This window comes from Psammomys obesus, unplaced genomic scaffold (genome assembly GCF_907164565.1).
Source record: "Psammomys obesus unplaced genomic scaffold, mPsaObe1.curated_primary_1811, whole genome shotgun sequence".
NCBI classification, from domain to species: domain Eukaryota; kingdom Metazoa; phylum Chordata; class Mammalia; order Rodentia; family Muridae; genus Psammomys; species Psammomys obesus.
Window position 1 is genome coordinate 17,002,558 of NW_026591086.1, and position 11,523 is coordinate 17,014,080.

Below are 11,523 nucleotides of genomic sequence, written 5' to 3' on the forward strand. Positions count from 1 at the left end.
TCTTTCTTTCTTTCTTTCTTTCTTTCTTTCTTTCTTTCTTTCTTTCTTTCTTTCTTTCTTCCTTCCTTCCTTTTTTCTTCATTTATTTATATATTTATTCACTTTACATACTGATCACATACCCTCCTCTCCTCTTGGTACCAACCCTTCCACCCTCTTTCCCCTTTCCCCCATCTTTTTCTTCTCAGAGAAGGGAGCCCCCCAAGCTCCCCATCACGTGCCATCCCCCCCCCCATTTCATGTATCATCAGGACTAACCACTTCCTCTTCCACTGAGGCCAGACACAGCTGCCCAGCTAGGGGAAAGTGATCCAATAGCAGGTAACTGCGTCCATATCACTTAGAGGCTAGGGGTCTTCGTAACCATCTCTCTTGTTTGTCCTTTTGGCTCTTCTATTCTGAGACTGTATTATATATTATGTAAATTCAAGCTCAGAGTTAGTTTTATTTTTCTGACAGGCTGTTTTATCTCTTTGGTAGATTGTCTCTTTTATCATAATGTTTCTATTTATATCTTCTAATGCTTATCTGAAGGTTTAAATGATCAATTATAGAAAACACATAGCATGAACACTGGCATCTCAGCCATTTATGTTAAAGTTATCATTATTATAATACTATTGATAGAAAGCGTGTGTCACTGTGTGTGTGTGTGTGTGTGTATGTGTGTGTGTGTGTAACATGTGTGTTCCAGAACAGTGTGTGTAGGTCACAGAGCAACTTTAGGAGTTGATTCTTTCCTTTAACTGTTGATTCCAGGATCAAAGTTAGGTCATTGGTCTTGCATAGCCAGTGTTTTTATCCTCAGTCATTGTCTTGCTAACTACAGTCTTAACCATTTTTAAGGATACAGCTCACTAGTATGAAGTATATTCACATAGCAAAGCTTATTTACTAAAATCATAATATATGTATGCATCTTAGTATATTTTATATTCACATACTAATATATACTTTAAGTATATGTATATTATATATATACTTTATATTGTAAGTATGAAGTATACTTACATATACTTTAGAGTATATGCTTATACTCTATACACTTTATATATGTATGCATTTAGTCTATATTCATATACTTTTTTAGTATATTGGCAGTTTTTAAAATCCATTTTAAAATTAGCTTAATGATACTCATTTATGTTTAGATAATTGCTATTTACTATGACAATTTTGGCTGATTGTATGTAGAAATAGCCACAGATATTTTATTATGAAATCCATGTCCTTCCCACCTACCATATATTCAGCTTCTTTATACCATCTTTGAAGTCAACTAATCTGAGCATCAATTTCAGGTCCAAAGGTTCACTGACACATGGTTTACCAGAAGACAGAATTCATCAGTAGCTGTGAACTTGTGAAACCAGACAACTGATGGGCTTCCAATACATTCCAGGAGAATTGACAACAGATGGATATTTCCTTTTCAAAAGTGGGGAACTGCTTAGAAAAGGGAGTTCTGGATCCCAACCAAATTCTAAACCCATCTGGAAAATTCCATTATGCCCATAGGGCTAGGGAATAGTCCTGTTTGGCTTGGCCCTTTGCTTTACAGTCCTATTTGGATGGTACTGTCATTTCTATTATCCCAAGTCACAGTCCCACCCAAGATGCTAGGTAGAATCCTCCACTTCAAGACATTGAAGTCAGACTATTACTAAAATACTATGGGTTGTAGCCTAAATAGCAAAAACCATGGACCCACTATTGTAACCATGCTACCTGTGGGCTATTGTTACCATGCTTTCTGTCCTTGCTTTGAAGAAGGATATCTGCTTAGTATTCCTTCATAAAGCCTTTTCTCTGTGCGGTCCCATCTCTCCTGGGATCCTTTCTGTAGAAGGAAATTAATCCTACTGAATTAGGAAATCACTCTTAAGACCACGTTTAATCTTCATTTGTCCCCCCATTTTCTTATGTAGCACAACCTGGCCTCCAACTACAACTTCTGATCCTCTTCCTTCTGCTCTGCAGTGTTAAAATCACAGGTGTGTGCATTTATAGGCTGTGTATGTGTTGTATGGTGCTAAGAAATAAACCCAGGGCTTTGTATATGCTAGACAAAGACTCTAGAAATTGAACTATGTCCCCAGCCCTTTAATTACTTTCTTTAGTGCCTTATATCCAAATATAGTGACTTGAGGTGGGGTGGGCTATGAATATGAATATTTGTCATATGAATATTGGGAGGATATATCCCTTACACAATGGGACTCACTCAAGTTACACTTTACCCACCATGTGGACATCTAACAGATACCATGTAATTTATTGAAAAGATAAAGCTTTCTCCACTGAACTCTCTCTCTCTGTCTCTCTCTCTGTGTATGTTTTCCTGAGGCCTCTATTCTGCTACATAAGTTAGTTTTTCTCTTACAGCATAATTACTCTACTGATTCAATAATAAGTAGCAATATAACAAACTAAGATCTTAGCTTTGCTCTTTTTTGATGACTCTGACTGCTTCTTTATTGCAGTGCTGGGGACTGAACCCAGCGCCTAAGGGAAAATAGATAAGTACTCTGTCATCTATGTATTTTTGACTCTTCATTTTCCCAGAAACATCCAGTGAGTTTTGTAAACATATTAGCATCTTAATTTCAATTGTATCATTTCTGTGGGTTTTGATTAATACTAAATATTTATTTTATGTAGAAGTCTTGAACTGACTTTTTAAAGATGTGATTTGAAGAATTTTATTTTTGGGGAGCAACTATTGCGAAGCATTTTTCTATTTTTTCATTGCTATAAGATGCTACTTTGGGTATATGTTTTTAGGTTGCGAGGTATTTCTTTTGCCATTTAAGACTCCATTCCTTCATCTTCTGACTGTCATTATTTTGTTTTTGAAAAGTCAACATGAGTCCTATTGTCATTCTGTTGAAAGTACTATGTTCCATTTTCCTTGACTGCTTTCCAGAGGGTTTATTTTTTTTTTAAATAGTTTCATTGTGCTAGTTTCCAAAGATTTCCACCCCATGCTTCATGCTTCTTAATTTTTATGCCTTTATCAACCCTTCTCCTTTGGTCTAGGGTACTCATGTGTTTTACATTCCAGCAATAAAGTCTACCAGCTTGGATGCAGAGTGACTTCTGAGGTCCTTCTCAGGTACTAGAAACCTCACTGCCTACCTGGATTTCTGGCTCATTCACTCTTGTCAAACACCCTAGGAAGCTGACTAATATGAAGAACAACTGCTCTGAGACTACTGTGTCAGAAGAGAATAAAGTCTTGTGGAACAGACCTCTAAGATCTTAGACAATAGGTTTCTATGAAGAGAGAGGGTTAAGGAAGGAGAGCAAGAGAAGGGAAAAAGAGAGGGGTGAGAGAAAGAAGCAACTGAGAGGAAGAAGAGACAGAATAGAGGGGGAAAGGAAAGAGAAATGCCCTTTTGGAAATAGAATAGACATTTTAGGTGGATAGAATAGACACTGTGGGGAGGAGACTGGATGTAGTGAAAATAGGCATGGGAACAGGAAGAATCAGGTTGGGGGAGGAAGAAAGAAAAGAGCACTGGGAAAGACAATTGGAATGGGGGCATCTCTGGGAGAAGCTAGAAACTTAGGACAATGGAAACTCCCAGAAATCTATGAGGGTGACCCTAGCTAAGACTCCTAGCAATGGGGGGGGGATATAGAGCCTCAACTGGCCATATCCTGTAACCAGGCAAGACTTCCTATCAGGAGATTGGGATACCAACCACAGCCAAAAAAACTTCAACCTAGAAGATGTACTAGAATAAAGATGGCGTAGAGATTGAGGGAACGGCCAATCATTGACTGGTCCATCTTGAGACCCATGCCATGAGAGGGAGTCCTGGCACTGCTAATGATCTTCTGCTGTACTTTCAGATAGGAGCCCAGCAGCTGATGGGAACAGATGCAGAGACTCAGCCAAACATTAGGCAGAGCTTGGGGAATCCTGTGAAAGAGGAGGAGAAAGGATTGGAGGAGCCAGAAGGAGTAAGGACACTATCAGAAACCCCACGGAATCAACAAACCTGGGCCCACAGGGGCCCATAGAAACTGAACCACCAACCAGGGAGCCTGCATGGGACTGACCTAGGCCTCCACACATATTGTGAAGCTTGGTCTTCGTGTAGGACTCCTAACAGTGGGAGCAGGGGTTATCTCTGGCTCTGTTGCTTGCTTTTGGGACCCTTTCCTCCTACTGGGCTGCCTAGTCTAGCTGCAATAGAAGAGAATGTGCTTAGGCTTGCTGTAACTTGATATACTCGAAGCAGTTTTTCTTAGGGAGTGGGTATTAATTGGAGATAGTCTCTTGGCTGGCAGTGGGAGCTCATGTCTACTTCTCCATCTAAAGTGCCTTACAAATACTTTCGGCTTTTTATTTTCTAAAAAATCTTAAGAGCACTATTCCTCAACACGTGGCAAACTAGAAACCATTTCAAAGAGAATGAAAGCTTCAACAGATGGAGTGAGCCCACTACTATTCCTCAGAAACCCACAAACTCTCTGAGAAAATTGTATCCCCAGAATATCAAAAGCTTGGACTGAGTGAGACCAGAAAGATTCTACAGGAAGAAGCCTTCACCTCCCTGATCATTTATGGGCTAGAATCAGGCTGAGATTTTTACTTAACTGCATATGCAAACAGACTGTTTCTTGTGGTGAGTGAGGTTTAAAGTTGGTCTCCAAGAGAGATGAGATGATGTTTCAGAGAGTAAAAATAAGAGCTGACGAAAGGAATTCAGGACTGCTTGGGTCAGTGACTTCTATGTGATTCCTATCCCTGTGTGCCCCTCTCACACCCCAGCCTCACCCACTTGAATGGAAATATCTATTACACTTGCAATATGCTCGTATTACCAGTGTATTTGAGTTGGGGTGTGTATGTGTGTAATTATTTTTTTTCTAGTTTTCAGCTCTACAAACTGAGGAGAAATTATAACTCCTGAGGAATTGCAGTAGCATTTGCTTCCTTCTTCCTCCAACTCTTCCTGTAGCCTACTTGCTCTCAAACTCAGAAACACACACACACACACACACGTGTGTGTGTTCTAATATACATTCATATATATATCCTAAAGATCTATCTATATGAAGCTATAAATATATAGAATATATATAAATAGTATATAAATACAACCTAATGGTTCCATTCAGTGTTGCTCATATGTGTATATTTTTAGGACCAACCATATGGCATTGGCTAAGCAATTAGGGGATACATACCTGGGAATACTAATTCTCCCTCAGTTGGCAGTCTTTAACTGTCTAAAGCTCTCCATCTAGGGGCAGAGTCTTGTGAGAGTTCCCCATCCCCTCCAGGATGTCATCTAGTGTCATCTTACCATTCTTGAATTCTTGTTTAGATAACCATATCATTGACATTTTATCTAAAAGAAATGTAACTTAGAGCTGGCTGCAATGGCACACACCTATAACGTGGGTACTCAGGAGGCTGAAGGAAGAAGATCTTGAGTTCAAGGTCAGTCTGAACGACAAAGGGGAGTCCAGACCTGTCTGAGCTGCACAGAAAGCCTCGGCTCAACAACACAAAATGAAACAAAACAAAAATTGATTTCTGCAATTCATATGTGGGAAGTGAGAACTTCATACCCAGTTGTGCTTCCCATGGTCCCTGCCATGTGTGATGAAGGTGAATGATCCCTCCACCACCAACTTCATGTCCCTCCCACCTTTTTTTCTTCTCCGTTTTCTTTCTCATTTTGTATCATTCTATTGCTTGGATGAGTAAGCAAATCAGAAACTAAAGACTTTCTACTGTTTAGTAACACAAAGGGCAATAATAAGGCATTTAATGACTGTGTGGCATGGTTGCCAGTCAACCAGAACAACTACCTGATCATTTAGAGCAGTGTCTGACCCACTGGGAAGGCTGCTCGGCCAATCATTAGAGGAACAGCCAGGGGTAGCAGATTGGGCTGTTCCTGTATGCAGAAGATGAACGCCAACTCTGCTCACTGCCATCTGCTTTATTTTATTAAATCATTTCTCCCTTCCCTTTCCTCCCTTCAAGCCCTCCCATATAATCCTCTCTCTTCTCATTCAAATTCATGACTTCTTTTTTTTTTTTCGTTTGTGGTTATTGCATACACACACACACATATATATATATATTCCTAAATATAACAGTCTATATGCTGTTACTTGTATGTATGTTTTCATGATTGACCATTTGGTACTGGACAACCAATTGGTGTGCTCTTCCCTGGAGGAAATGACCTCTCCCACTTCCAGTTTTTCTCATTTGCCTATAGTTGTTTGTGTAGGGTTGAGGCATTGCAGTTTCTTCCCCCCATGCACTTTGGCATGTCCATTTTTCAGCTCACATTTGGGTGGTCATGTTAGTGAGACTTAATGGGCATAGCTTCTGAATCCCGAATAACAATGTATACACACCCGTCCTTATACTCACAGATAAGTATAATTGTCATCAAGGAAACTTTTCTTTGCGGCCGATGACAACTACTACAGAAAACATAACCTTTGAAAATGCAGAACTGTAGAACCTAGTCCCAATGGATGTGTATTTTTTTTTCTTAAAACAGGAAAAGGTAAGAAATCTTGACTAAACTCATCTGTTCCCATCTTGTTTCCCACTAGACCCTATACTAAGAAGCAGACTGCTTTTATTCTTTTCTAGAGAGTTTTAGTTTTAATGTTTTTTTTTTTTTCTGTTGCAAGATGTTCAAAACAGAAGCTGCCATAAGTTGAAAGGCTGTCTTTGTGCAATTTATTTCCTTTCAAGCTTAAGGAGAATTCAGGAAGAAAACATTTCATCTTATCATGCTCTTCAGTTTTCTTGAAGGAACTTTCCTGAGTAATGAAATGGTTGGTGACTGTTGAATAAGGGGAGCAGAGCAAGGAGATAATTTCGTGTTTTTTTCTTTACCATTTAAATTGAAGCAAAATATATAGTTGTATTAGAGGAGAAAGTATGTGTTGGATTTTTAAAAACATAGCCTTCATAATGCAGAAAGATCTCATTTAATGACATAATTTACTTGAAATTTTCAAATATTGAAAGGATGAAAAGTATATAAAATTGTATTGTGCATGTTGCTAAGGGGTGAGTAGGTGGTGAGAAAGGAGTGGAAACACTATAATTCAGCATAAAATCATGATTTTATGGTTTGGAGGAAAAGCAGGTGCCATTGTATCCCCCCCCCCACCTCATCTAGCTTGGAGAAACAGAGATCCAGAGAGGTTAAGTGGCCTGCTCATGATACAGTCCAGTTAATTACTGAAAGAAAGAGAAGCAAATGCTCTTTGTGAATCAGTTGTGTTTAAGAGAAAAGAAAGAAAAACATACTGAACACATGGTGCCAAATGACCAGTTCTTACTTATGAGAATAAAGCACACTGGGGTAACACTGAGTCCCCCTTCCCTGAGGACTTCTTTGCGCCAGCCTTTGCTGAGATGCAAACCTTCTCCCACAGAAACACACTTACCCTTAGCTCAACAGAGTGATATCAAGCCCCAGATCCCAGGGACACATGTTATCCCCATGAGGCTGAGGATGGAAGGTAGAGGGAGGTGAGTCTGTCATGAGACAGGCCTCCCTTCCTGGTGAGTATGACGGTGCCATGCTGACAGTTACTGCCTTCACTCAGAACCACACAGAAAAGAATAAAGGTGGTGTATTCCCTGATAACAGGCTCTGGTAGACAATAGACCACAGCAGAGGTTTGGTGTTTTGATGCCTTACTTCCTTACTTCTACCTTGACAAGGTCTGGAATTTAAGAGTTAGCTTTTATTCCTGAACTCTCTCTATCTCTCTTTTTGTTTTTTGGTAATTGATACATATGGTTTTGTTTTAAATTTATTGTTGTAGCTATTCTTAAGCGTGTTTTTTAGTAGTGCCAAGTACATTATCGCGATCACTACCTGAACCCTTTATCTGGCAAAGCTAAGACTGAGCCACTACCCGGCTCCTTTGTCTCCTTCCTTCACTCTGCCCCAGTGAGGCTGGCTACACCAGATACGTCATATGCAAGCTGAACAGTATGCTTTTCGTGACTGGTTTGTTTCACATGGTAAAACTCTTTCAACATTCACCCACATTACAGCATGCGCTAGACTTTCCTTTCTTTTTAACCTGAAATTGTATATATCCACTGCATGTTAATCACCTATTCACCTTCCGTTTTCACGTGGGTTGTTTTCATCCCTTCCCCTTTTAATTAGCAGGTTTGGATGCTTACAGGCAGATCCAAAATGAAAGACTAGAATCCTCGTGTACACATCAGAGTAATCCTACAGAGAGTATAAAAGCCAAGAGGAGAAGAGCCTGACCTTGTCTGTGTTTAGGAGGATAGAAGACCAGAAGGATCAGATGGCCAAGCCTCACTTTTCCCTCTCTGCATATAATAAAATCTATCCAGTGCCTTTCAACCTAGTGAAGGACCACACACACACACACACACACACACACACCACGCAGGCACAAACATATACACATACACACACACATACACACACCATAGGCACAAACACACACACACAGACACACCACACACACAGGCACACACAAACACACATATACACACCACACACATACACCACACACACACCCCACAGCCAGGATTTGGAAGTGTAAAGGTGAGGAGGAAGAAAGACTTAATGGAGAAGTTAACAGTAGAAGTAGGTCTTGAAAGTTGAAGAGCACAAACCCACTCAGAAAAGGAATAAAAAGGGACAAGACCCAAGAACTGTGGAAGCAAAGGGTTTCAAGGACCTGAAACACAGTTTATTATTCACAATAAAACATATAGGTGATGTTGGCATGAGACGTTCTCACGCCTTAAGCCCTGATGAGTGTAATGAGGTTATGTCAGTACCAAGAATGTTCTATATTAGCCAAGCCTCCACAGAAGCTTTTGCCTAGGTCTCTTGTAGGAATATCTGGAGCTCCACTTTCCCTCAAGCTGTGACTCAGGATGAGTTGCTCCTGTTTGTCTGCTCTGGTATTTTCGCTGAGATCCTTTGAGCTTGTTACTGCTGACTATGTGCTCCGTAAGAGCACCCACGGCCTGTGCCAGGGAATTTGGCTGGTGTCCACCTATTACTCTCTAAGCGCTAAGTCTGTCTCGATCTGTCAGTGAGAATAGGGCAATATAGTTAAGTTATGGTCTCCTCTCTCTGTGTCTGTCTGTCTGTTTGTCTCTCTCTGTGTAGAGGTGGGGAAGGTGTATAAAGAGAAAAAAGATGCAGGGAAGATGGAAGAACAGGAATTCATATGCACACCAAGCGAAAGACAGAGCCATGAAGTTGCATTTCTTACATTAGAATCTTGCTGACTTTTCTGGATACCCTTCAACTCACTTTCCAAACTCAACAGCTTCAGAGTTATCCAACTCTTGCTATTTTCTGTTTCCTCTGAGTTTATTTCCTCCACTATTGCAGAGGTCCTGATACCAATGCACCATTTTCTTCCTTTAGCTTTTGTCAATTAAGTAAAACCCCAAATGTCTAGAAAGAAATTGACAGTTTGCCAAAGGTTTTCTGTCTTATCCTTTGTAGGTATGATTCTCAACTTTGGTTCAGTTAGTAAGTTTTGAAAGTCTCCTGTTGTCAGACCAAGGAATTTTTTGGCATCTGACTCCTGACTTCCCAGGATCAGAGAAGCCCCTGGGGGCTCGCTTGATGGCTGGCTGGTAAATTGTACTATCAAGTTTGAGTCTAGGAGAAAGATTTTAGAAGCAGATAGTTATGCTGGGACGGCTAAAAAGAGCTGCAGCTGGCACTAGGATGAAGGATAACATATGAAAGATGGCAGAGGAGTGAGCTGAGAGAGAGATCATTAGGGAGAAAGTGATGGGAACGGGACTGAAAACATGCTATCGAGAAACTAGAGACAGGTCAGATGTGGTAGATGTTGAGGAACATGAAAGAGATGGGGAATTAAACTTGTCTTGGCAGAGTTGAGTGGCTGCTGATGAGATGGACATCAACAGTCTCATTTTCCATGGGAGTTCTTAACTGGTTTGTCTGAGGTGAGTGAAAATAGTAATGGCAGAGTTATGGGCCTCATCATGTTAGAAATAGCATAGAAGAAAAGTTTTTACTTCATTACCTTATGGCCTTTTCCTATTATACCAAAAACTTCATACAGAACATACTCAAATAATTTTCTAAAATGTCATTAAAACTAAGAAGGTACTTAAAAGGACACACGAGAAGCCACACTGAACAAGTACAGAAATAAATTAGAGATGAGAAAATATTAAAATACCTGACCTGCGTGGGTATCTGCATAATATTTAAAATGATATCATCCATTTAGTTCTAGTGTTTGGTGTCCTGATCTGAAATATGAAAAATGTTCTCACAATGAGGCAGGTGAGCTGAAGGAGGATATCTTAATATACAGTGAAATATAAATTAATAAGTTCTCTAACGCTATTAGTAAAAGCACTGAAATACATTAGCAGGTGCTTGGGTTCAATGTTCTTTGAAATCAGATTTATTACCAAAGTTAATCTGAAAGGCATAAAATCTGTGCTGGGTTAAAGGGGTGACAACTGGGAATACTCCACTGAAGTTCCAAATTGTAAGGGGATCAGAATTTATAATCCTCTGTGATGGGGAACCCGAGCACATGGGGGTTAAGAAACTTACATCTTGGGAAAGGGTTGAAAAGAATTCTGGGAGGTTGCCTTTGAAAAGGGAAGTGCCGTTATTAGCTGGATTGACTTAGTTATGAACAACTTTAAATCAGCTACAGTAGCCACCAAGATAGATTTCCCTGGCTTTCATGTCCGTGGGGCTTCTGCATTTCAAAAGCCCGCTCCAAACCCATTCTCTCAGCAATTACAGGCAGTGTTTTTCTTCCCATTTAGCCTGCCTGTCTGTACACATTTGACCTGACTCCCTTACTCCAGACCCTCCACCTTTTTTTTTTTTTTCTTTTTCAATCAGAGCTTCTTGGAGATGCTGTGACTCGGATGTGCCAGTCTTCCCTCATCAATGGCTTCTCTTGTGGCTTTTTTTGTTATGTTATGGCTTCTTTCATTCACCTGGAAGTCTTATAAAAAGGAGTATGAAAAAAAGGGGAGCTGGAGCACATTGGAATGAATGCTCCAAATGTGTCTCTCACTCAAAATAGTTATTATATTATTTTTTGTATTAAAAAATATCTTCCTTAGCTAATTGATAGGCAACTTTTTCTGCTCCAAGTGATGAGCCCATGGAGCCATTATCTTCCTTGTTATTGAAGCCAATATTCTAGATGCTGTATTTGGTTTTAATTTCTGCTCCTCTGTCTTCTTAAATTCATAGTCTTTAGATTCCCATTTATGTTTATTCTCATTTTGGGAATTTATGCTAGCTGTTACTTAGGCTTCAAACAAGCCTCTCCAAGAATAAGCATGTTGATATCTTTGAATGGATAATCCCCTCTTCCAGAAGGCTTCCTCGCCCAATTTAAAGTTATGTAATTGAACACACTTGCCAGGATGTGGGTGGTGAGCCCTGCTTACCACATCATGTCTCATAACTTTTCTCTTGCTTTTCTGCTTTTCCATTA